This window comes from Elephas maximus, chromosome 3, assembly GCF_024166365.1.
Source record: "Elephas maximus indicus isolate mEleMax1 chromosome 3, mEleMax1 primary haplotype, whole genome shotgun sequence".
Lineage (NCBI taxonomy): Eukaryota > Metazoa > Chordata > Mammalia > Proboscidea > Elephantidae > Elephas > Elephas maximus.
Genome location: NC_064821.1, coordinates 155,123,292 through 155,147,977, shown reverse-complemented (window position 1 = coordinate 155,147,977; position 24,686 = coordinate 155,123,292). Strand labels below are relative to the sequence as shown.

The 24,686-nt window shown below is 44.5% G+C and overlaps 3 non-coding genes across 3 annotated transcripts; 2 read left to right on the top strand and 1 right to left on the bottom strand.

The window, feature by feature from the left end:
- Positions 1-340: 340 nt before the first annotated feature.
- Positions 341-413, top strand: TRNAV-CAC (transfer RNA valine (anticodon CAC)). Its single transcript has one exon. It is a non-coding gene; the product is annotated as a tRNA-Val (tRNA).
- Positions 414-1,402: 989 nt separating this feature from the next.
- On the bottom strand, positions 1,403-1,476 carry TRNAN-GUU (transfer RNA asparagine (anticodon GUU)). The gene has a single exon. It is a non-coding gene; the product is annotated as a tRNA-Asn (tRNA).
- Positions 1,477-6,754: 5,278 nt separating this feature from the next.
- TRNAQ-CUG (transfer RNA glutamine (anticodon CUG)) lies at positions 6,755-6,826 on the top strand. The gene has a single exon. It is a non-coding gene; the product is annotated as a tRNA-Gln (tRNA).
- The last annotated feature ends 17,860 nt before the right edge of the window (positions 6,827-24,686 follow it).

Genomic DNA, 24,686 nt, shown 5'->3' with positions numbered 1-24,686 from the left:
CTCCCGATATTCCCTGGCTTAGGGTTCCTCGCCTACCCTGGAAACAAGGACCATGGGGCCCCACACGCTGGATTTGACATTTCACATCAAAAGCAAACTGAAGTGGCAGGAACAAGAGAAAGAGATAAGAAAGGCGTTAAAGCTAAGTCTTGAGAGAAATGACCAGTCAAGGCAGTGAGCCTTGGTTCGCTTGGTGCTTACTGAGGCCCTTTCCAGGACTTTGCTGCTGCCGGTCGAATTTCGAAATGGGATTGAATTTGGTACATTGAAAGTCACAAAAGGTCAAGAAGGCCACCCTAGAGTTTTCATGGGTATTTCCTTAGGTTATGTGAGCCTCAGGGTTTCTGTAGTGTAGTGGTTATCACGTTCGCCTCACAGGCGCAAGGTCCCCGGTTCGAAACCGGGCGGAAACATTGCTTGTTTTACTCCTCAGGGCCCATTGCTACTTTTTCCCATTGCTTTAGATCTTTTTTTTTTTTTTTTTTTTTTTAGATCTAGAATCAGACTCGAGTCCCGGAAAGTCCCAGAGGGAAATGCACAAACTGTGATGACCCATAGGAAGGTGCAATACCACCAGAAGTACTGCAAGATTTCTGCCACTTTATATGAACCTAAATCCTAGGGATCGTCTATGGAAATGGATCCTAAGGGAGTAGAAGCAGGGCGGAAGGAATATAGTGATGGATACGGCTAGGTTTACCGATTGATACAGGTGCACTAGGTAGAAATTCTGGAGCCACCGTATTAGTTTGAGCAGCTGTCAGCAAGTCTACATTGTTCGCTTGAACCAGTTCACCGAAAACTTGCAGCCAAAGGTGGACTACAGTAAATGAACTTGAAATGGCAGAAAGTCTTTGATACATTTCCTGTAGTGGAAAATATCTAAAGCCTAAGGGGCATTAGAAAGCTACAGTAAATTTATCATGAAAGACATGGTCATTCGCCCACATCTATAGCCCCAGGTATTATCAGGAAGACATAACCTTCAACAAGTCTGTGAGAAATAGACTTATGGGAACTGTCCTTGCATCCTCCAAGCATTCTGTGGTGGCGATTTTATGAAGGACGGTGGGAACCGCTGCCATTTCCTGGGATTTCTGAAATTAATGGGAGTGTATTTTTTTTTTTAAGTCAGGGTTGCTAAAGACACAGAACGAGCGATTCAGCACTTAACCACTACATCACCAGGGTTTAAATAAATAATAGTACAAGAAAACAAAGTGGAAAAAAAAAAACTTGTCAAAAGCAACTCCGATGCTTCCTCTCTTTCAATCATTACTGAGTTCTCAGTTTCCAAGTAAAGAGGATAGAAGGCTAACTGACGTTACTCTGTGCCTTTATATACTAAGATGTAAGGAGCCGAAGCTCGGGGGACATCTTAACACTGATAAAACCCAAGGTGCGTCCCTGAGTGGGCTCGAACCACCAACCTCTCGGTTAACAGCCGAACGCGCTAACCGATTGCGCCACAGAGACCACAGGTAAACTTTTCCTTTTCAACAACGAGTGAACTCCTGTGAAGCGCTAGGTGGTGCCAGAAGATTTCTGCCGAGCCATTTGCGCAAAGCCTCAGAAAACCCGATAGGTTGGGGCGACAAATCCTGTTGTTCGTCGCGTTGAAAGCAGTGCGTTTGGGTGAGTCTGAAGCTAGGAGGGCAGCCAAAACGGCCTTCGCCCCTCCTTGCTCCTTGTCCGCCTCAGATGCCAGCGACCCCCGGAGACCCCCGGGTCTGCAACCCCTGTCTGAGCCCAGTGGGGTCCACGACACGGCTGCTCTGCCTTCGCCCGCCCGCCCGCGCCGTGGACGCCTCCCGCTCGCCTCGGTTGCGGTCGGTGTGGCGGGAGCGCGGAAAATAAACGGGGAAAGGGGATTGGTGAAGAGGAGCGAAGGAAAAGCTGGGAGGAGTGGAGGAGAACCAGACCCCCAGGAGGCCTGTGCAGAGACTCAGGCGAGGTCCTGGGGAGGAGAGAATGGTTTTTAAGGTGTAGCACAACGGGGAAGGAGGAGCTGAGAGACGGCAGGAAATGGGAGAAAAGCGTAGCACCTGTGGCTGTTCCACAACAAAACAGTGTGAATGTTTTTCTGTCAATACAGTTTAAGAAGACCAGCTAGGGCTGGCAGGTTTGAGGTGCGTCGTGATCGTATAGTGCTGAGTTCTCTGCGTTGTGGCTGCATTAACTTCGCTTCCAATCCGAGTCTTGGCAGTGTCTGGCGCATGTTTTGTCACGTACCGGCGCGCTTCTTATGGCTTGGTTTGCATTTCATTCCCGCACTACATCGCTCCCCACCTGCAGCTAGAAGGCAGCAAGCCTTCCAGCTAGGGGTCAGAAGGACAGGAACCTGACAGTGAGCATACCTGGAGCCTGGTTTAAGGGAAACCTTGCGTGCACCCCACATCTGGGCAAAAGGTGAAATGCCTCTCACTCGGCCTTAGAACCTGGAAGGCATTATGCTGAGTGAAATTAGTCAGTTGCAAAAGGACAAATATTGTATAATACCACTATTATAAGAACTTGAGAAATAGTTTGAACTGAGAAGAAAACATTCTTTTGAGGTTACGAGAGGGAGGCGGGAGGGAGGGAGGGAGGGTGGGAGAGGGACATTCACTAATGAGATAGTAGATAAGAACTACTTTAGGTGAAGGGAAAGACAGCACACAATACAGGGGAGGTCAGCACAATTGGACTAAACCAAAAGCAAAGAAGTTTCCTGAATAAACTGAATACTTCGAAGGCCAGCGTAGCAGGGGCAGGGGTCTGGGGACCATGGTTTCAGGGGACATCTAAGTCAATTGGCATAATAAAATCTATTAAGAAAACATTCTGCATCCCACTTTGAAGAGTGGAGTCTGGGGTCGTAAACGCTAGCAAGCAGCTATCTAAGATGCATTAATTGGTCTCAACCCACCTAGATCAAAGGAGAATCAAGAACACCAAAGACACTAGGTGATTACCAGCCCAAGAGACAGAAAGGGCCACATGAACCAGCGACTACATCATCCTGAGACCAGAAGAACTAGATGGTGCCCAGCTGCAACCAATGACTGCCCTGACAGGGAACACAACAGAGAACCCCTCAGGGAGCAGGAGAACAGTGGGATGCAGATCCCAAATTCTCATAAGACCAGACTTAATGGTCTGACTGAGACTGGAAGGACCCCGGTGGTCATGGGCCCCAGAACTTCTGTTGGCCCAGGACAGGAACCATTCCCGAAGCCAACTCTTCAGACATGGATTGGACTGGACAATGGATTGGAGAGGGATGCTGGTGAGGAGTGAGGTTCCTGGATCAGGTTGGCACTTGAGATTACGTTCGCATCTCCTGCCTGCAGGGGAGATGAGAGGGTGGAGGGATTAGAAGCTGGCGAAAAGGACATGAAAAGAGAGAGTGGAGGAAGCGAGCGGGCTGTCTCATTAGGGGGAGAGTAATTGGCAGTGTGTAGCAAGGTGCATATGGGTTTTTGTGTGAGAGACTGACTTGATTTGTAAACGTTCACTTGAACCACAATAAAAATTGTTAAAAAATAAAATAAAATAAACGGATGCTGATATAGCAGAGCATTCTGGAAAGAGATGAAAAAAATTTACGTGAATATTTTCTGTGTGATTATCATTGTGATAAACAGGTAAATTAAAAATTTTCTACTTTTGTTTATCAATTGTAGTGTTTTCTTTTTCTTCTCTTTTTTGAAAATGGAAAACATCACAGGGTTTAAAAATCAAAACATTATAAAAAAAGGTAATATTTAGCAAAGCCTCACCATCATGCCTATAGCTTAAACCACATTCCCTAGGTGAAAACGTTTTTATTACCTTCTGGTATATCCTTCCTGAAAAATAAGCAAGTATTAATAATAAGTACAAACACTTCTATCCACTCCTTTCTTAAAGAAAAAGTAGATTACTGTATACATTTTTGCACTTCTTGCTTTGCTTTTTTTCACATAAACAATTTATCCTAGCAATAACTCAGTAGCAGTCCATAGAGACCCTCATGTTCAGGCCGCGTAGAACTCCATTACGCGTGTGCATGACCAGATCATTCTTTAATGTCCTATATGCAGTCTAACCATTTTGAAATCATTAGCCCAAGAGATCCAACTCACTTTTCGAAGGCACAAACTAGCCTTAAGAAGAAGAAGGGCAATTTTGTCTGCCAAAGGAATGCATGATAATAATCTCTTTGTAAGGTATTAAAACTATGTGTATAATTTGAATACAAAGTTTACATCTATTACACACATATTTAGTGTTGTGGTGTTTTGTGTTCATAAATGAAATAATGAGACAATACTGTAAGGCAACTTGGATACACCTACCCTGTGACACAGCAATGGGTGCCCCTGGATATCTTGATATATTTACATGTAGGAAGAGCCCAAATCAATTCCCACTTCTCTAACACCAAATATTTATTGATCATCCCAAATCTACTGAGACTGGAGGACCCCGGTGGTCATGGCCCCCAGACCTTCTGTTGGCCCAGGACAGGAACCATTCCCGAAGCCAACTCTTCAGACATGGATTGGACTGGACAATGGGTTGGAGAGGGATGCTGATGAGGAGTGAGATTCTTGGATCAGGTTGGCACTTGAGATTAAGTTGGCATCTCCTGCCTGCAGGGGAGATGAGAGGGTGGAGGGGTTAGAAGCTGGTGAAAAGGACATGAAAAAGGAGAGTGGAGGAAGAGAACGGCCTGAAAAAAAGCAAAGCAAGAAGTGCAAAAATGTACTACTATCAATTCAATTCTCTTCCACTTTTATTCTGACACCAGGTGCACATGCAGCATCTTCCTCTGACCCTAACGAACCATCTGGAGCTAGAGCAGACCTCACAAGTATAGGGCACAGACACCAGCTGCAACCTTGGGAGTCCTCGTGACCCACTCACTTCTGACCAGCTGGCTTCATACTTAGAAGTTCCCTCTACCCCTTCAGGATACCAGCCCTAAGCTTGGAGGTGCTCATTCCCCTCACTTCTGACCTACTGGCTCTCACTACCACCTTGGGTTTGATAATTCACTGGAATGAGTCACAGAACTCACAGAAAGTCCTGTACTTACAGTTACAGTTTTATAGCAAAAAGGATACAAAGGAGGAGACACATACGGAAGGACTGGGAAGGTTCTGAACATGCAGAGTCCTTGTTTCCAAAAGGGTGCCCTACCCTTCCATGTGCATAGATGTCTCTCACCAACCTGGAAGCCCATGGAGCTTCTGTGTCCACAGCCTTTTTCTAAGCCTCACTACTTAGGTATGACTGATTGAATTTTCCCCCAGCTTCTGCACTCCTCACCCCAGGTTGGTTGATAAAAGGAGGTCCTCTTTCTAGCCTTGCCAGCCCCCACTTGAGTCACCTTATTAGCATAAACCCTCAAGTGTGGTCCGGAGGCCTATAGAAAAAAAAAAAAAAAGCACCTCAATTACTCAGCAAATTCCAAACATTTAAAGTTATGTCAAGGTGCACTGGAGAAACAGTGGGTAAGTGCTGGGCTTCTAACCAAAGGCTTGATGGTTTGAACACACCAGCCACTCCGAGGAAGAAAGATGGAGCAGTGGGTGTCTGTAAAGATTTCCATCCTTGGAAGCCCTACTGGGCTGTTCTACCCTGTCCTATGGAGTTACTAGGAGTCAGAATCAACCTTGAAAGGAAGGTGTTTAGTTTTTTGTTTGCTTGTCTTTGGTTTAGAGTTATCTTCGAGAAACCAAGGACAAAGAGTACTTTCTTTGAATGAAGTTAAATCTTTACTGCGCTACAAAACAAATAAAAAATTGTGAAGTTTCTCGGTCATGATACATTGGGAAATTGGAATGTAATGGACGTGGCCAAGCTCTCAGAAAACAGACTGTGGCTGTATAAGTGCCAGAGCCCTGTCTTGTAGCCTCAACAGCACGTGGCCGATTTTGAGTCACAGCAAATGTGGTTAGTCTGGTTTGTCTGAGCGTATAAGTGTTAAACAAGGTTAATTGTTTTTTGTTGTGTATCTAAGAAATATGTTTGTTGTAAGAAAAACTTACCAAAAAGAAATGTATAAGGAAGAAAATGAGAGTTCTTCTGCCTGCCGAACCTACTCCCCAGATAAGACACTGCTGAGACACCTTTCTGTATTACACATAGGAATTTGTGGTGGCTTTCTTTTTTTTGGAGTATAATAGGTGCTGTTTGGACAAGGTGCCCCGGAACTCCCAAGTCCTACCCTGACCATCGTCTGCCCTTCCTGGGCAATACGAAATGGGTGGAGGCAAAGAAAAGGAAAATAACACTGTTGTTTGCAGAAATTTCACCTTGGGGCAGGACACTCTGGCAAATGAGGCAGAGTATAGGATTTATGACAGAGGTTTAAAGAGCTGTGCCATCGCCTGAAACCCAAAGTGGATTTTACCTCAATTTCCTGAGATACGAATGAAATAATAGAAGTCAATAAAAGGAGAGATGCAGAGAGAAAGCAAGATGGATGAGTCCACTCACACCGGTCAAGGATCCTCAAGTCGCCTCTGATAGAGGACTGCCTTGAGATTAGTAGTGGAAACTATGGATGCTAAATGAGCATTTACATAGCTCTTTTTTTTTATTATTATTGAGATACTTATGCACTGTCCCTAAGATTCGGCAAGAGATTTGTTTGTTTGTTTTTTTTTAATTGAAATGATTATAGACATGAGAAAAAAACTTTTTTTTTTATGAGTCAGAATCGACTCCTTGGGGCTGTGGATTTGGGGATTCCTACCGCCCTACGATTAAAGGGACTTGCGGTGGTTCCATGGTGTAATGGTGAGCACTCTGGACTCTGAATCCAGCGATCCGAGTTCAAGTCTCGGTGGAACCTTAGTGTTTCCTTTAAATGAAGGATTAAAAAAAAAAAAACCTCTTTAAATGGGGAATTGAACTTGTTACTCCCCTTTCCGCGTCCTGCCTCTGATCCTCTTTTAGCAGCTAGAAGGGTTTGGGGCCCGGAGGGAAGAAGCGCGAGCTGCTCCAGATCCCATCTCCCCTCCTGCTCCCCGTGGGCTTTTCTGCCTCGTGGCCCGGTCTCCTTTTCCACTAGTAACCCTCGTGGCGTAGTGGTTAAGTGCTATGGCTACTAACCAAAGGGTCCGCAGTTCAAATTCGCCAGGTTCTCCTTGGAAATTCAATGGGGCACTTCTACTCTGTCCTATAAGGTTGCTATGAGTCGGAATCCACTAGTTGGCACTGGGTCCTCCACAGGAACTGAGGTCCCAGAAACCCTCAGAAAATACCTGAGGAAGGAGGAGAGACTCCAAAGAACAGAGAAGAGAATTGGAAAGAAAAAGGGAGGAACTAGGGAATGGGACATAGAGGAACTGGGCGTTCCCAGCAGAGGTTTCAGTTGCTGGGTGTGGACCACCTATGCTGCTCACTCAGGAGCGCCCCCATCGCTTCCTGTCCCACCGGAGAACCCGGTTCTACGGATAAACCTCAAAGCTGCTTGCCTGGCATTTGTTCTTGCAAAGTTTCCCTTCACTGTGTGGACGTGTGAAGTGGATTAAGTTAGTTGGCAAGTGAGTGGAAGGCAAGTGAAGGGCCTTGTGGGCTCCGTTGCTGTTGACTAACAGGTGATGCACCCATCCACCCTTATGCACAGCTTTTTTCCCCTTGCAGGCTGTCCGCAGGGCCTCGAGTGGAAAACTGGGACATCAAGGCATAAGAATATTTCTTTAGAGATAAAGAGCAGTAGAGTCAGATGATGGGTTATATGGGTTATTGTTTTGTAAATGTGATAATTATGACAGTTTGGGAAATTCAGGTAATTCAGGATGTTGAACTAGTCTGGGATACTGATTGGCTCTCTAAAAGAGTCAGTCCTGGAGGAATTATAGGATTAAGAGGGAAACATTACTTCCAGGAAGTATGAAGAATTGTAAACCTTTTGAGAGACTGCAAGGGAGCCCAGGTGGTGCAAAGGTTAAGCACTCGGCTGCTTAACTGCTCAGCTGGCTGTTCGAGCCTATTCAGAGGCTCCAGAGGAGAAAGATCTGGCCAACTGCTCCCTTACAGATTGAAGGAAAACTAAACCCGTTCCCGATGACTTCCTTCCGAGTCATCAAAACCTTACAGGACAGGGTAGAACTACCCCCATAGGGTTTCCAAGGCCACATCTTAATTGTGCAGAGGGCTGGAGGGTTCCAACTGCTGACCTCTTGGTTAAAAGCCAAACACTTATCTACTGCACCAGCAAGGATCCTTCCATAAAGATCATAACCTAGGAAACCCTATGGGCAGGTCTACTCTGTCTCATGGAGTTGCCATGATTCGAGATCGATCACACGGCACCCCACAACTACAACAACAAAGAGACTATGGGCTATTTTGAGCCATTGTGTGAAACGTCAGGTGCAGATGTAGCAGACATAGGACAAGATGGAGAAAAGCATTTGAAGTTTTGTGCTTACGTCTCACTCCAATGGCCTGGGTCAGTCACTTCTTGATCCTTCAAGAAAGAATCAGGTACATTGAAACCACTAAAGTGGTAGCTCTGATATGATATCCAGGGACTACACAGCTTTGCTGAAGAAAAGAGTTGATGAAAATGGTGTGGACAAACTACATGCCCCCAGGTATGCTTTTCCAGAGTCTCCTCCTCCAAACCTCTAGAGCCAAGGATTGCCATGGCCTCCTCCCAGTGCTGCTTAACCATAAGCTTTAAAAACCATACCCTGATGTGCAGATTTACCTGGTGGAGTGTTAAAAATGCAGGAGTGAGAAAAGTGATTTTCCTGTACATGTTGCTAACCACTTATGGCTCATTTTTGTCTGTAATTTTACCAAGAGTAGCAGAGCATCAGGAAGGAAGGTCTCAGGCCCCTCTGCACAGCTCGCCTCATCTTCAGAATTTCCTCTGCCACAAACCTCCCTCTTCTTTGGGCACCAGAGGCCTCCCCCACAGGGTATCTGCCCAGCCCATGGCTTCTCTCTTTTCAGGAAATTTCATTTCTTGTTCCCCACTCCATAGTGAGACATGGTCCATAGGTCAGTTCAAGTTCTAAGTTTAAATCAATGACCCAAGGACACTTCAGATTCCAGGCATTGGTGAGGTTTGGAAAAGATAAAAGTAACAACGGTTTGTATTTCAAGTATATAAAACTGCAGAGACCCACCCACCTTACCTGTCATTTCAAAGACCAGGTCTGGCCATGTGGTTCCTGCTCTGCATGCCCAATACTAACCCCTACAGGATCACCGCTTGTCCCAGTTCAGATGGACCCAACGTGCCTGTTCAGATCGACTCCTTCGTGTTCTCTGCTCCGGAAATAACTCCAGGTGTATAGTTCTCATCTTCCTTTCGCGCTCCTGAGTGGGACGGCAAAATGACTTGTGCTGGTGGTGCAATGGATAATCCAGCAGAGCAGGAAGTGGAACTGTCTTGCGCACATGAAGGAGGGAGGGGGACAAGTAATTCGTGTTGTGCATGGGCCTGGAATCAAACCCAAGTTTCCCTCGTGGGAGGCGAGAATTCTACCACTGAACCACCAATGCTTGTGCAGGGGTGCTTCATCTACTTATAGTCCTATGGCTATTCAGAAAACGACTCCCACGGGACTTGGAAAAAGCAGTTCTAAAATGGATTTAAACAGTATTCTCTTTGGAAGAAACAGTTAACACACATAAAAGACGCCCAGAATGCAGGGCTTCAGGCAACACTCTAAATTAAAGTTATTGCATTCAAATACAATGATTCGCCATAAAAGAGACTAATTCGGAAATTGGCTCTTCCCAACTGAATAATACCCGTTGCCCTCGAATCGATTCCCACTCACACGAGAGCAACCCTTTAGAACAGAGTAGGGCTGCACGGTAGGGTTTCCAAGAAGCATCTGGTGGATTCAAATTGCGGAATTGGTTACTGAAGGTATTTCAGAGCATAGGAAAGGATAGAGTACTACCAAACTCATTCTATGAAGCCACCATATCCATGATACCAAAACCAGGTAAAGACACCACAAGAAAAGAAAATTATAGACATATATCCCTCATGAACATAGATGCAAAAATCCTCAACAAAATTCTAGCCAATAGAATCCAACAACACATCAAAAAAATAATTCACCCTGATCAAGTGGGATTTATACCAGGTATGCAAGGCTGGTTTAATATCAGAAAAACCATTAATGTCATCCATCACATAAATAAAAAAAAAGATAAAAACCACATGATCTTATCAATTGATGCACAAAAGACATTTGACAAAGTCCAACACCCATTTATGATAAAAACTCTTACCAAAATAGGAATTGAAGGAAAATTCCTGAACATAATAAAGGGCATCTATGCAAAGCCAACAGCCAATATCACTCTAAATGGAGAGAACCTGAAAGCATTTCCCTTGAGAACGGGAACCAGACAAGGATGCCCTTTATCACCGCTCTTATTCAACATCGTACTTGAAGTCCTAGCCAGGGCAATTAGGCTAGACAAAGAAATAAAGAGTATCCGGATTGGCAAGGAGGAAGTAAAGTTATCACTATTTGCAGATGACATGATCTTATACACAGAAAACCCTAAGGAATCCTCCAGAAAACTACTGAAAGTAATAGAAGAGTTCGGCAGAGTCTCAGGTTATAAAATAAACACACAAAAATCACTTGGATTCCTCTACATCAACAAAAAGAACACCGAAGAGGAAATAACCAAATCAATACCATTCACAGTAGCCCCCAAGAAGATAAACTACTTAGGAATAAATCTTACCAAGGATGTAAAAGACCTATACAAAGAAAACTACAAAGCTCTACTACAAGAAATTCAAAAGGACATACTTAAGTGGAAAAATATACCTTGCTCATGGATAGGAAGACTTAACATAGTAAAAATGTCTATTCTACCAAAAGCCATCTATACATATAGTGCACTTCCGATCCAAATTCCAATGTCATATTTTAAGGGGATAGAGAAACAAATTACCAATTTCATATGGAAGGGAAAGAAGCCCTGGATAAGCAAAGCATTACTGAAAAAGAAGAAGAAAGTGGGAGGCCTCACTCTACCTGATTTCAGAACCTGTTTTAGAGCCACAGTAGTCAAAACAGCCTGGTACTGGTACAACAACAGGCACATAGACCAATGGAACAGAATTGAGAACCCAGATATAAATCCATCCACGTATGAGCAGCTGATATTTGACAAAGGACCAGTGTCAGTAAATTGGGGAAAAGATAGTCTTTTTAACAAATGGTGCTGGCATAACTGGATATCCATTTGCAAAAGAATGAAACAGGACCCATACCTCACACCATGCACAAAAACTAACTCCAAGTGGATCAAAGACCTAAACATAAAGACTAAAATGATAAAGATCATGGAAGAAAAAATAGGGACAACCCTAGGAGCCCTAATACAAGACATAAACAGAATACAAAACATTACTAAAAATGATGAAGAGAAACCAGATAACTGGGAGCTCCTAAAAATCAAACACCTATGCTCATCTAAAGACTTCACCAAAAGAGTAAAAAGATCACCTACAGACTGGGAAAGAATTTTCAGCTATGACATCTCAGACCAGCGCCTGATCTCTAAAATCTACATGATTTTGTCAAAACTCAACCACAAAAAGACAGACAACCCAATCAAGAAGTGGGCAAAGGATATGAACACACATTTCACTAAAGAAGATATTCAGGCAGCCAACAGATACATGAGAAAATGCTCTCGATCATTAGCCCTTAGAGAAATGCAAATCAAAACTACGATGAGATTTCATCTCACACCAACAAGGCTGGCATTAATCCAAAAAACACAAAATATTAAATGTTGGAGAGGCTGCGGAGAGATTGGAACTCTCATACACTGCTGGTGGGAATGTAAAATGGTACAACCACTTTGGAAATCTATCTGGCGTTATCTTAAACAGTTAGAAATCGAACTACCGTACAACCCAGAAATCCCACTCCTCAGAATATTCCCTAGAGATACAAGAGCCTTCACACAAACAGATATATGCACACCCATGTTTATTGCAGCTCTGTTTACAATAGCAAAAAGCTGGAAGCAACCAAGGTGTCCGTCAACGGATGAATGGGTAAATAAATTGTGGTATATTCACACAATGGAATAGTACGCATCGATAAAGAACAGTGACGAGTCTGTGAAACATTTCATAACATGGAGGAACCTGGAAGGCATTATGCTGAGCGAAATTAGTCAGAGGCAAAAGGACAAATATTGTATAAGACCACTATTATAAAATCTTGAGAAATAGAAAAAATGGAGAAGAACACATACTTTTGTGGTTACGAAGGGGGGAGGGAGGGAGGGAGGGAGGGAGGCAGAGGGTTTTTTATTGATTAATCAGTAGAAAAGAACTGCTTTGGGTGAAGGGAAAGACAACACTCAATACATGGACGGTCAGCTCAATTGGACTGGACCAAAAGCAAAGAAGTTTCCGGGATAAAATGAATGCTTCAAAGGTCAGCGGAGCAGGGGCGGGGGTCTGGGGAACATGGTTTGAGGGAACTTCTAAGTCAATTGGCAAAATAATTCTATTATGAAAACATTCTGCATCCCACTTTGAAATGTGGCGTCTGGGGTCTTAAATGCTAACAAGTGGCCATCTAAGATGCATCAATTGGTCTCAACCCACCTGGAGCAAAGGAAAATGAAGAACACCAAGATCACACGACAACTAAGAGCCCAAGAGACAGAAAGGGCCACATGCACCAGAGACCTACGTCATCCTGAGACCAGAAGAACTAGTTGGTGCCCGGCCACAATAGATGACTGCCCTGACAGGGAGCACAACAGAGAACTCCTGAGGGAACAGGAGATCAGTGGGATGCAGACCCCGAATTCTCATAAAAAGACCATACTTAATGGTCTGACTGAGACTAGAGGAATCCCGGCGGCCATGGTCCCCAGACCTTCTGTTGGCACAGGACAGGAACCATCCCCGAAGACAACTCATTAGACATGAAAGGGACTGGTCAGCGGGTGGGAGAGAGATGCTGATGAAGAGTGAGCTAATTATATCAGGTGGACACTTGAGAGTGTGTTGGCAACTCTTGTCTGGAGTGGGGATGGGAGGACAGAGAGAGAGGGAAGCTGGCAAAATTGTCACGAAAGGAGAGACTGAAAGGGCTGACTCAATAGGGGGAGAGCAAGTGGGAGTACGGAGTAAGATGTATGTAAACTTATATGTGACAGACTGATTGGATTTGTAAACGTTCACTTGAAGCTTAATAAAAGTTAATAAAAAAAAAAAAGAGAGAGACTAATTCGGAAACTGGCTCTTCCCAACTGCATAATACCTGTTGCCCTCGAATCGATTCCCACTCATACGAGAGCAACCCTTTAGGACAGAGTAGGGCTGCCCGGTAGGGTTTCCAGGAAGCATTTGGTGGATTCAAATTGTGGAATTGGTTACTAGCTAGGCTCTTAACCAGGGCGTCACCAGGGCTCCACGGGGACGATAGGCCTTGTCTTAGTTTCTTAGGGCCCCTGTATCAGGAATATCACAAGGAGAAGGCCTTCATGGACAGGAATTTATCTTCTCATATTTTCAGAGGCTAGAAGTCCGAATATAGGACCCTGGCTCTGGGAGAAGGCTCTGTCTGTCAGCTCTGGGAAAAAATCTTTGTCTCTTTCAGCTTCTCTTCCTTGGTTTCTTGGTAATCTCCGAGTGGCATCAGTCTTTCTCCATTTGTGCTTCCTTGCTTCAAGGCCTAGTCTGCTCTTTTTATATCTCAAAATTGATTGGTTTAAGACGCAGCCTATAGTGATTCCGCCTCATTAACATAACAAAGGAAACTATTCCCAATTGGAATTACAAACACTATATAGGGGTTAGGCTTTACACCACAAATCTTTGCCTGACACAATACAAACCATAGGAAACCTCAGTACAAAAACATCAGAAATCACTGAGTCTCTTGTATCTGGTCCTAAATCTGCATGAACCTAAGGAATCCGCATTTATTCACTGGCTGATGCAATGTCTTTGCCCCCTGATTGTTTGGTGCCTCCCATGGCTTTCCTTCCAAGCTTGAGATGGGTTCCAGTTCTTTCCCAGACAGGTATTCAGTACCCAGTGGTGGTTCAGGAGGCTGGATGTTTGGGGATGTGTCTGAGGTACTGCAGGAGGTCTGGGTGATTCTTGAGCTTCTCTTCTCTGATGCCCCTTTTGAGTCCCTGAAAAAGACCAAAGATTGAAAGGTCCTGTTTTTAGCAGCTGTTTGAATGGACACAGGAAATACAGGGTGGAGAGGAGTGTGCTGTCACATTGTAGGGAGAGCAAATAGGGTCATATAACCATGTGTGTATAAGTTTTTGTAGGAGAAACTGACTTGAATTGTAAACTTTCCCTTAAAGCACACACACACACAAAAGTCCTGTTTTTAACAGTTATATGTTACAAAGACCTACAAAACAGCAAGTGAGAATTCACTCCAAGATTTCTCCCTTTAACCACTCCTCTTTAGTCACCCAAGGATGTCGGTTCAGGGAAAAACAAGGCTATTGGGGATGTTATGATCTATGCAGGCAACTTGAATTTGGAACGCTGGTGGTTTAATGGCTGTACAGGTGCACTCAATTTTGATTCCTGGCCAATGCGTGGTTCGTATTCTTTCCACCACAGTTCATTTACCGCATCTGGGTGCAACTGCACAAGTTTTTATTGTGCATACCAGACCAGAACAGCAACTGTTTTTCTGCCTCCTCTGGAACTTAATTTCATACACAAAGCTAGTCTACTCTGACATAAAGCAGCTTCAGTGAGGAAGTTGTGGAGAACCAGGCAGTGATATTAGAATAAAAGATATTCAAGAGTTTGCCTACACAGTAGTTTTGTAGCCTGGGTGGCCAGGGTGTGACCCTGAAAGAATTAGTGCTTGGCCTGAAGTGCAATAAGCACCCCTGCAGCGTGTCTTACAAGCTGGGAAGTAAGTTCTGCTCTGTTACAGTAGCATGAGACATTTAGAAATAATATTCTTGTCACATTTGCCTATTCTCCTGGCACATACAGGGAGCCCAGGCAAAGAATCATAACTTCACTGTTGATCTGTGATTCGCACGGTGGGCCTTGGACTGGGCACTGTGCTCATCACACAGTGTGGAGCAAGCAACTGAACCTCCAAGAAAGAGAGTAGCTCCGAGGTGGTACAGATACCTAGTCGTGGTAAAGATGTTAGAGACTAAGGCCTTAGGGTCCCTGGAAGGGTGAGGATTGTGGATAACAATCCTAACAGAGCTGGCAGGAAGTAGTCAGTAAGACCCTTAGGCCAGAGCCTGAATGAATCAAGAGCCAGTGATCTCCAAGGACACCAGCTGCCTGTGCTAAGCAGCTCTCTGCAGCGTCATTTGATGCCAGAGAGTAGTGGGGCACCCAAGGAGGAGAGAAGAGAAGCTGAGCAAAGCGCTGGCAGCTGCAGTGGCCCTGTCTAGATAGAAATAAGCATGTACAGAGACAAAGCGGGAGAGAAGGGTGGGTAGAAGCAGTGAGACTCTGCCTGGATCTGTACACCACATAGCATAAGTGTATTTATTAAAACGGTCAGCTTATGTTTGCAGGTAGAAATATAGATTAGGCTTTTGACTGGAGTATATATAAATATTGACTTTAAGAAAGGTGTTAAATAGTTACTGTGGAGTTGATTATGATTCATGGCGACCCCATGTGTGCAGAGTAGAAGTGCTCCATAGGGTTTTCAAGGCTGTGACCTTTGGGAAGCAGCTCACCTGTCTTCTGAGGCGCCTCTGGCTGTGTTCAGACTGCCTAGTTGAACACTTAGCTCTTTGTGCCAACCAGGGACTCCTTTAAAAAGACCAGAATGATGGGGGTAGGTCAAAGGGACACAGGAGGCAATTGAAAGAGCTTCCAATGGCCCAACTAAAATAATAGGCACAATATAAACTCAGTAGTATTAGATTAACCCAGAGTATAAAATATATATTCACGAGTTCGTATTAATAGAAACAAATGATTGAATAAGTAAATACAAATGCCCCCCATTGTCATAAGAATAGGCTAACATCCCTTGCAGAAGAATCCCAAATAATTTAGGGTGTAGTGGTTAAATGCTATGGCTGCTAACCAAAGGGTGAGGAGTTCAAATCCACCAGGCGCTCCTTGGAAACTCTATGGGGCAGTTCTATAGGGTCGCTATGAGTTGGAATCAACTCGACAGCGCTGGGTTTGATTTTTTGGGTTTTGGGCTCAGGGAGGTGTGGCACAAAACCCACTACTTAAATGTGGCTACTCACAGTGACTTTCTTCCAAAGAAACTGGAAAAGGGGGGAGGGTCGTGCGGGGAAGAGTACCTTTACAACAAAGACCTGAGGCATGCTGCCTCAACCAGGTGACCAAGATTAACAACAACAGTGGTAAGTCATGTGGATTTGATGTGACGGAATAGCGTTTTACCGCACCAAACCCATACTCCCAGTCTCATCATGAGGAAAACATCAGATAAAACCCAATTGAGGGACATTCTTCAAAATACCTGACCAGTACTCCTCAGAACTGTGTAGCCATCATACACAAGGAAAGTTTGAGGAATTGTTACAGTTAAGAGGAGCTTAAGGAGACATGACAACTAAATGTAATGATGTATCCTGGAACAGAAAAAGGATATTAAGCAAAAGCTAAGGATACCTGAATAAAATATGTACTTCAGTTCATAATAATGTATCCACATTGGTTCATTAATTGTGTCAAATGTACCATCTAAGACATTAATAATAGGGGAAACTGGTTGTGAAATATATGTGAATTTTCAATGCTATCGCCGAGCTTCTCTGTACATATAAATGTATTCTAGTATAAAATACTTATTTAAAAAGTAGAAGCAAAAATATAGTTAAACCAATTAAAAGTGAAGAGGCTCTCTTCTCAAAAGAGGATTTTTTAATACTCAAAAGGCATAAGAAAAGACCTGCAACATCATTACTCACAGTAGAAGCAAAAATTTAAGTCACCATGGTATACCATCATACACCCATCAGAATGGGTAAAACGTAAAAAAAAAAGTGAACACCAGGTGCTGACAAAAGAGTGGATTAACGGTATCTCTTGTTGCTGTTGAAGCTGTAAAATAGCATAACCATTCTGGAAAACTCCAAAACCCAGCGATTCCACTAATAGGTACATACACAAAAGAAGTGACTGCACAGATACGCAAAAAGACTCTTGTACAAGAATTTTCATAGCAGCCTTATTCACAATAGCCAAAACTAGAAATGACCCAATTGTTTATCAACTGTCTTTTATTCACACATTGAAATTACACTCATCAATAGCACCAAAATAATACACACACAGGTATGCAGCAACATGGATATAGCTCATAAACATTAGGTTGCATTAAAAAAAAAAAAAAAAAGACAACCACAAAAATTTAGAGTCATTTGTGTAAATTTCAAGAATAGCCAAAACTAATTTATGGACATAGAAAACAGAATGGTGATTGCCTACGTGGGAGTGAGGTAGTCATGGACTGGAAAAGTGTTCAAAGGATCTTTGTGGGTTGATGGAAACTTTCTGTAACTTGATCTAGGTGATGGTTACATTTGTCAGAATTCACCGGACCGTGTACATAAGATTTGTGCATTTTGCTCTATGTGAATTATACTTCAATAATTTACTGTTAGCATAAAAAGTGGGGGGCCTGTGATAGCATCAAGTTTAGATTTTCTTGGAATTATTAGATTTTTTTGTAAAAATTTCCTGTTGGAGTGGGAATTCTTATTTCATTTCTCTTTTCATCTCTAAGGTCCCCACTGATATTTGAAATAGCTCCACCAAAAAAAAAAAAAGAAAGAAAGAAAAGAACAAGCAAAAAGGGGGTTATGACTACACATTTCATTAGTGGAAGCTATGGACAGCCTTTATTTTGGGGATAGTTTGTGCACGTGCTCAGACATTGGGCAAGTCCGGGGTTTCCAGATGACCACGACTCAGGTGTGTGCAATGTAAGGCTTACTTCTCCTCTCCTGACAGCCACGTGCTCGAGAGCCAGCCGCATCCTGAACTCGCTGGCCTCAGGTAACGTGTGCATCCAGTACAGAAATGAAAAGCAAAAGCAAGAGATAGGCCAGGCTCAGCCATGGTAGACACCAGACAGTGCCATGACTCGGATTCGAACCGAGTTGCTGCGGCCACAGGCAGAGTACTGAGGACTATACTATCAGCGTGCACCGCAAGCTCCTGGCAGCCTCTATGCTTCCTTTAATATTTTTGATATAAAAACATTTGCAATATGTTCCTAATTTATTCTTGGACAGGTACAGATCCTAGAGCTTTTCTCCCTTTCATGTCTTCTCGTCCCCTGCCGCGCCCGCTGGAACATTTGGCAGTGTCTGAAGATATTTTGATTGTCATGACTTGGGGGTCTGTAGATTCTGCTGGCATCTAGTGGACAAAACCAGTGATGTTGCTGAACATACTACATTTAACGGGAGAGTCCTCCACAATAAAGAATTATCTGATGGAAAACATCAGTAGTGCCGGGGATGAGAAACCTTGGAGCAGATCAGTGTCCACACGTGACCAACAAGACATTACTAATTGCTGACGAATTGGGTATGGAGTCTGATGAAATTACCGGCCGGAGCATACGGAAGGATGGAGTTGCCCTCAAACAAAATGGAAAAGTGCAGCTGTGGCAGGTTTTAGGGGCACATCCAGGTCAGGGCCCCGCGGCCCTGCTTGAAAGAGTTTTCCATCCAGGCTATCTCAGTTCCCGCATCCACCTGCGTCCTTTATGGTGAGGGCGACCCCGCGGGCTCTGAGCTGGGGCCCTTTGAACCCTGGGTGTCCTCTCTCCACAGCTCCTCGAGGCAATCCAGTCCACTGTTGTGCATCTGAGGATCATCTCTTCTCGCGCTGTTGCCTCACAAAGGCCTATCTCTAGGTCGATTCTGAGGGGAGGCCGTGATCAGGCAACTCGCTCTGCGACTCCTGGGCCGTGGGAGCTTCGCGCGTGAGTCAGTGGACTTCCGGAGGGCTTGGCGCCTCGCCTGCTGGCTCGCTTTTTTGAGAAAACAGGAGGAATGCGACCTTCGCGGAATTATCCCTGGAGAGACAGAGCGCATCGGCAAGGGTAGGCGGGCCTGGGTTTCCCAGAGCTCAGCTCAAGGAATATTAGTTACTCCCAGAGGGTTCAAGAAAAGTAGCGAGATGTAGATCCCTGATGGCCTAGTGGTTAGGATTTGGAGCTTTCGCTGCTACCACCCGGGCTTGATTCTCCGTCCAGGAATTCGTTTGCAACGTCTGTTACCACGCAAAGGAGCCCTGCTGGTGCAATGGTTAAGCGCTCAGCAGTTAAGTGAAAGGTTGTCCGTTTGAACCCACCAGCCGCTCCGCCACGGAAAAGACCTAGCGATCTTAGGAATCTTAAAGATACTGCCTAGGAAACCCCATGGGGCAGTTGAACTCTGTCAAAAACGGTCCCTATCAGTTGGCATCGATTTGAGGGAACACAGCAACTGTCACACAGAGGAATCTTCCTCCTTAGTTTTGCAGTTATGGTGCTCCGCAAGGGTCAGATGCAGAAGAGCCCCTACACAGAACCTGAAAAGTTGGTCAAAGAAGAAGACAGAGGAGAGGATGAGAGCTTGTCAACATTTCTAGAAACTACTTAGCTGAGTGTGTGCGTTGTCCCACTTCTAGGTCTCTTCCTGGAGAGGAGGGAATGGATCACTCTCTTGCAGCACCAGAGGGGAGCATGCAGACCATCTCCCTAAGTAGGCTACTGAGTGAGATCTGCTGATCATGGAGGGCTGACACCTACTATTGAAGTTGGCCATGCTGTCTCTTCCCTATGTGAGCAAAGCCTTGTTCTGACGCTTCACTGGACATTATGAATGCCTGAGTGTGTGGTGTACATATTGGGATGCCTGCAAGCCTCTTAGTGGGTTAGACATCCTAGTGTTGTTGCTGCTGGTGACAGGCATTGTTATACCCTTTGCTATTCTCCATTCATTGGGACACCTCGCTTGTAGGTGGTGATGCCTTACTTTATAATTTTTATTTCCTGATGAGATTTCCTATCTTTTCCCTTATTGTGGTTGTCTTCTACTTTACAATCTGGAGCATAGTTGTAATTATAGCTTATAACTTCTTGCTTCCTACTTCCAACATTTAGCTGACCTCTCACGGTGACTCTCCCGTGATTGTCTTATCTGGACCATGCACCACCTTTCCTCTTTCTCTTATGTAATTATTTTGTAGAGTAATTTATACAATTTTGGATTGTATTGTAGATGTTATGATTGATAAAGGTAGAGACTTTCAATTGTTATGTATTATAAAGAGAACTGTATTTTTTTGTTTGTTTGTTTTTAAAAGCAGGCTGTTACTTTGGTTTATATCAAATGGCAAATACTGTCTCCCTTGCAATGGATGGCAGGTGAAATCTCAGTTCAGTCCTTCAGCCATAGCTGGACTGCTTGGAGGCTGCCTGCCCGTACAAGCATAATTCTGGGGTCAGCCAGAAATTTGGGCAGAGGTTTTACACACAACTTGGCACTTCCGTTCCATGAGTTCTTCCTTTCTGGGTGTAAAAACCACATAGGGGCAATGTCTGACCTACTCTACCTTACAAGGGGAAGGGAGAATCAAGTTCAACAGGAAAAGACTGGCTTCCATGAGTTGGAGACCAGACAAGCCTCCTCACTCCACCATCTTTACCAGTTCTGACACCAACCGTCATGCCCACAGCACTTTCTCCTGGGTTCGATAATTCATTGAGATGGGCACACAGAACTCAAAGACCAAACTCAAGTTTATGGGGCTTATTCTAAGGGAAATAATAGTTGTAATTCAGGCTTAGAAACACTCAGGATATAGTTCTTTCATCAGGATCGCCTCTCCCCAGCCGTGCTTGCAGGCACTGCATATCTCTGGCCCTCAGTCTCTACCCAAAGGCACTCTACTTTCTCTCTCTGTGGGCTGGGAAGTCCAATGTGCAGTGTCCGACTGCTGCGTCTCTGCTGCTGGGTCTCTCCTGCTTGTTCCTCCTTCCTTGGTGGTGGTGGTGGGCATCTCCTCCTCTCTGCTTTGGAATTGGCTCTCTTTTAAGGCAAAACTGACAAATTCCCTTTGTAGGCCACAACTACCATATCACACAGTCACCTGGGTGAGAGGTAGAAGGCCTTGGCTAGAAACACCGCACACAAAAGTAATTAATTTCACTTCATTGGGGTCTTCCTCCTTGATTTTTCAACTGCTCTGGTTGTCCCAACTTTGTCCTCTGATCCTTTCAGTCAGCAAGGCAGCTTGGTTTATTAATTTCACTGTCCCTCGGACAAAAATCTGAAATAGGAAAAGTCGTTCCCCGTCATCCTTTCCTCCACGTGCCTGCAACCTTTTGTTCTGTCTCCCAGAAACTTCAGATAATTAAAAATATATATATATATATATATATATATATTCTGTCCATATTTTATAAATGTTATCTGGTGGAGTGGCTCTGTAAAGAGTAAACAGCCATTGCCAGAATCAGAACTCCCTCTCACAATTATATCAGCCTAGCAGGTGGATGTGGGGGCAGGGCGGTGGGGGAGAACTTCGGTGGCTTAGTGGTTAAGAGCCATGGCCACTAACCAAAAAGGCAGTTCAAATTCACCATGGACTCCTCTGAAACTCCATGAGGCAGTTCTACTCTGTCCTATGAGTTCGCTATGAGTCGGACTCGGTTTTGGTTTTATTATTATTATTACATTGGTTTAGCATGCTGAGGAGAAGCCCTGGTGGCACAGTGGTTAAGTATTCGCTGCAATCAGTAAAGATTAAAGCCTCGGGAACCCTATGGAGCAGTCCCACTCTGTCCTATAGAGTGCCTACGAGTCATAATCTACTCCATGGCCATGGGTTTGGTTTGGTATTTTGAAAGCACACTGGGGAGGAGGCTCCTGCAGATGGAATTTCTGCATGACTATATACCCTTGGAAAAGTTCTACTCTGTCCTATAGGGTCCCTATGAGTCAGAATCGACTCGATGGCAGTGGGTTTTACATACCCTTGGGCAACATGCTTACTAGCGCACTAAAGATCCTCCACCCTTGTGTGAAAAGGAGAAAAGGCAAAAAACATGTGCCCTGAGGAAGAAAAGAGGGACTGCACCTAATAGGGTCTGCTGCTAGAAGCCTGAGTGGTCTGGTGTCCAGCTCTGGGTTTGAGAAGTGACCAACGGCCCACCATTATGTCCCCTCCTTCACCAGAGTTTTGGAACTCTGTGTGGGGCTTTTCTACACCTGGCCCTTGTAGTGCTAAGGGGATAAAGAGGAAGGGTCCTGTGAGAAGAGAGACATTGTCTAAAGATTTCCCTGACCCTGAGGGAATCAAATCCAGGACTCAGGATGAATGTGCCAAATCCTAATCAGTAGACCGCCAGAGACCCTTAAGTTAAATACTTTCTCTGAAATTGTCTGGCAGTAGAGCCCCTTGCACTAAGCTCCCAGAAGTCCGTGTTCTCTCACCTTTCTCAGTGAGGACCTCACCTGCAGGAATTGTCTCCGAAAGTCATTCCCTCTCTGCTTTCTCCAAAAGACACTTCAAGTCCAAAAGTCATGGAGGGAGTTGGATCTTCTGGACTATGCCTTTGCTAGGCAGCAGTGAGTGGGGAGGCGATTGCAAGATCCAGGGCCATGGATGAGGTTGTGTGTGGGAGGGAGGGGAAAGTGGACGGGGAGGAGCCTAGGTTGAGAAGGCCCTAAGACTGGTTCCTCTAGTTCAAAAAAAAAAAGGAAAGAAAAAGAAAAAATAATGGCTGGGGGCACAGGGACATATATGTAGAAAGGTACATGCCTTAGATGGAAATCTCTTTAGACCAAGTCCTCGGGCCTGAAATGAACTACAAATGTCCCCTCAAAATCTTCTACACCCACAGTTTTTCCATGTTAGTTGTTGGCAACTCCGTCCTACCAATGATCAGAGCACAAATTTAGAGTTTTTCTTGACAGTGATCTCTTCCCCAGACTCCACATCTAGTTAGTCAGGAATTCCAGGTTTTTTGCGGGGAAGCTTGGAAGTTGCTCTACACAATCCTTGTCCTGCCTATCCCTGAACTGAGCAAACGACTGTCCTGATAAAGGGGAGATCAGCTTAACTCCACACCCTCGGCTAGCTCAGACCTTAAGGTTTGATACCTTAATATTGGGACCATGGGTTGGGTCTGCCCTTACGCCTGTTCATTATCTCTACGTGTCACTCAAAAAGAGCCTCTTCCTGGCCTGGCCTGTAAGCCCAGGGACAGATGTCCGAGTCCTCCGCGTGGCTTGTCTTGGTGATCTGGAACCGCCACACCCTTCTGGTTCAGCCTGCAGAGAAACCTGAGACCACGCTGTACTGAATTTGGCCCAACACTGCCAAGCACATGTGTGTGATGTGCAGGGCGCATTCGGTCAGTTGTGGTTCCCATGGTGGCCTGCTGCTCTTTCTGCTCCTGTAGCGGAAGGAAAACTGGCCCTTTTGTCCTGTCCAAAAGAACACCAACGGGACACTGGGACAGAATAGTGGTGTATCCTTTCCTCTGGGTGGGCAGGGGGAAGGGGCGGGAGACAGATCAAGGAAGGAAGGAAAGGGAAAAAAACATGTTATGAAATTTCCTGATCTAAAGCTACTGCAAAGTCAGCATCCTCTGGGACTGGGCCCTCAGTCGCTAGGGGAGGGGGATGGGTGATGTAGTCCAGTTGTATCCAGGTCTGAGTTTCAACCAAAGCAGAATAAGGCCAAGCACCTTGTCCTGGCTTCCAGTGAGCAGACAGGTCTGGGCCTTCCCCAGGGTGACAGCTCTTGAACTTCGTTTGTGAAGGCAACGTGGTGTAAGCACTGCACCAAGAACAGCAACTGCTGGAAAAAATGGCATGTTCTTCCCAACCTGTCTTTTTTGTTTGTTTGTTTAAACTTAAATTCAAAGGATGAAAATGTTGAGGCAGATGAAGCTTAAGACACATATTCAGACCATACAAGGGCTGAATGAGCTTCCTGACCCAGAGCCTGAGTTCTTGAGCAGAGATTAGACAAGGCCTCTCTCATTCTCTTTCATTTTTTTCTGGGTTTCTCAGCTACAGAAAAGGAGACACAGAATGTCAGAGAGATGGAGGGATGCATGGCCCCCGTAGCTGTCAGAGAGCAAAGCAGGTAACTATTGTGGATGTTTTTGCAATACAGAGAAGATTACTGGGAGGCCGTAGAATTGGTAGTCGACAAGCTTACTGTGATCAGGAGAGGAATCTGAGATGTCAAAGACTCAAAAAGTGAAACAAAAATGGTAAAGCTCCCAGAAGAAAATTTAGGAAAATATATTCACCATCCTGGGGTAATAAAGTTTCTTAGAGAACACAATAAGCCTCATGTGTAAAAAATGTTTTTCTTAAAGATACATTAGGTGTCATTAAAATTAAAAGCTTCTGCTCATGAAAAACCACCTAAGAAAGTGAAAAGGCAAGCCACGGGCTGGGAGAAAATATTTACCACTTGATTATCTGCAAAGTGACTCAAATCTTGTATACTGAACTTTTAGAGATTAATAATAAAAAGCCAAGGCAAATAACAGTGTGCAAAATATCGAATCAGCTTTCTTCACAAAGGAGAATTTCTAAACAGCCCAAAGTCTTAATAAACCAAGCTCCACATCATTACTCTTTAGGGAAATGCAAATTTAAACCATGAATATGCACCTTACAAACCCACCAGAATGGTACATTTAAAAGACAGAGAACACCATGTGTTG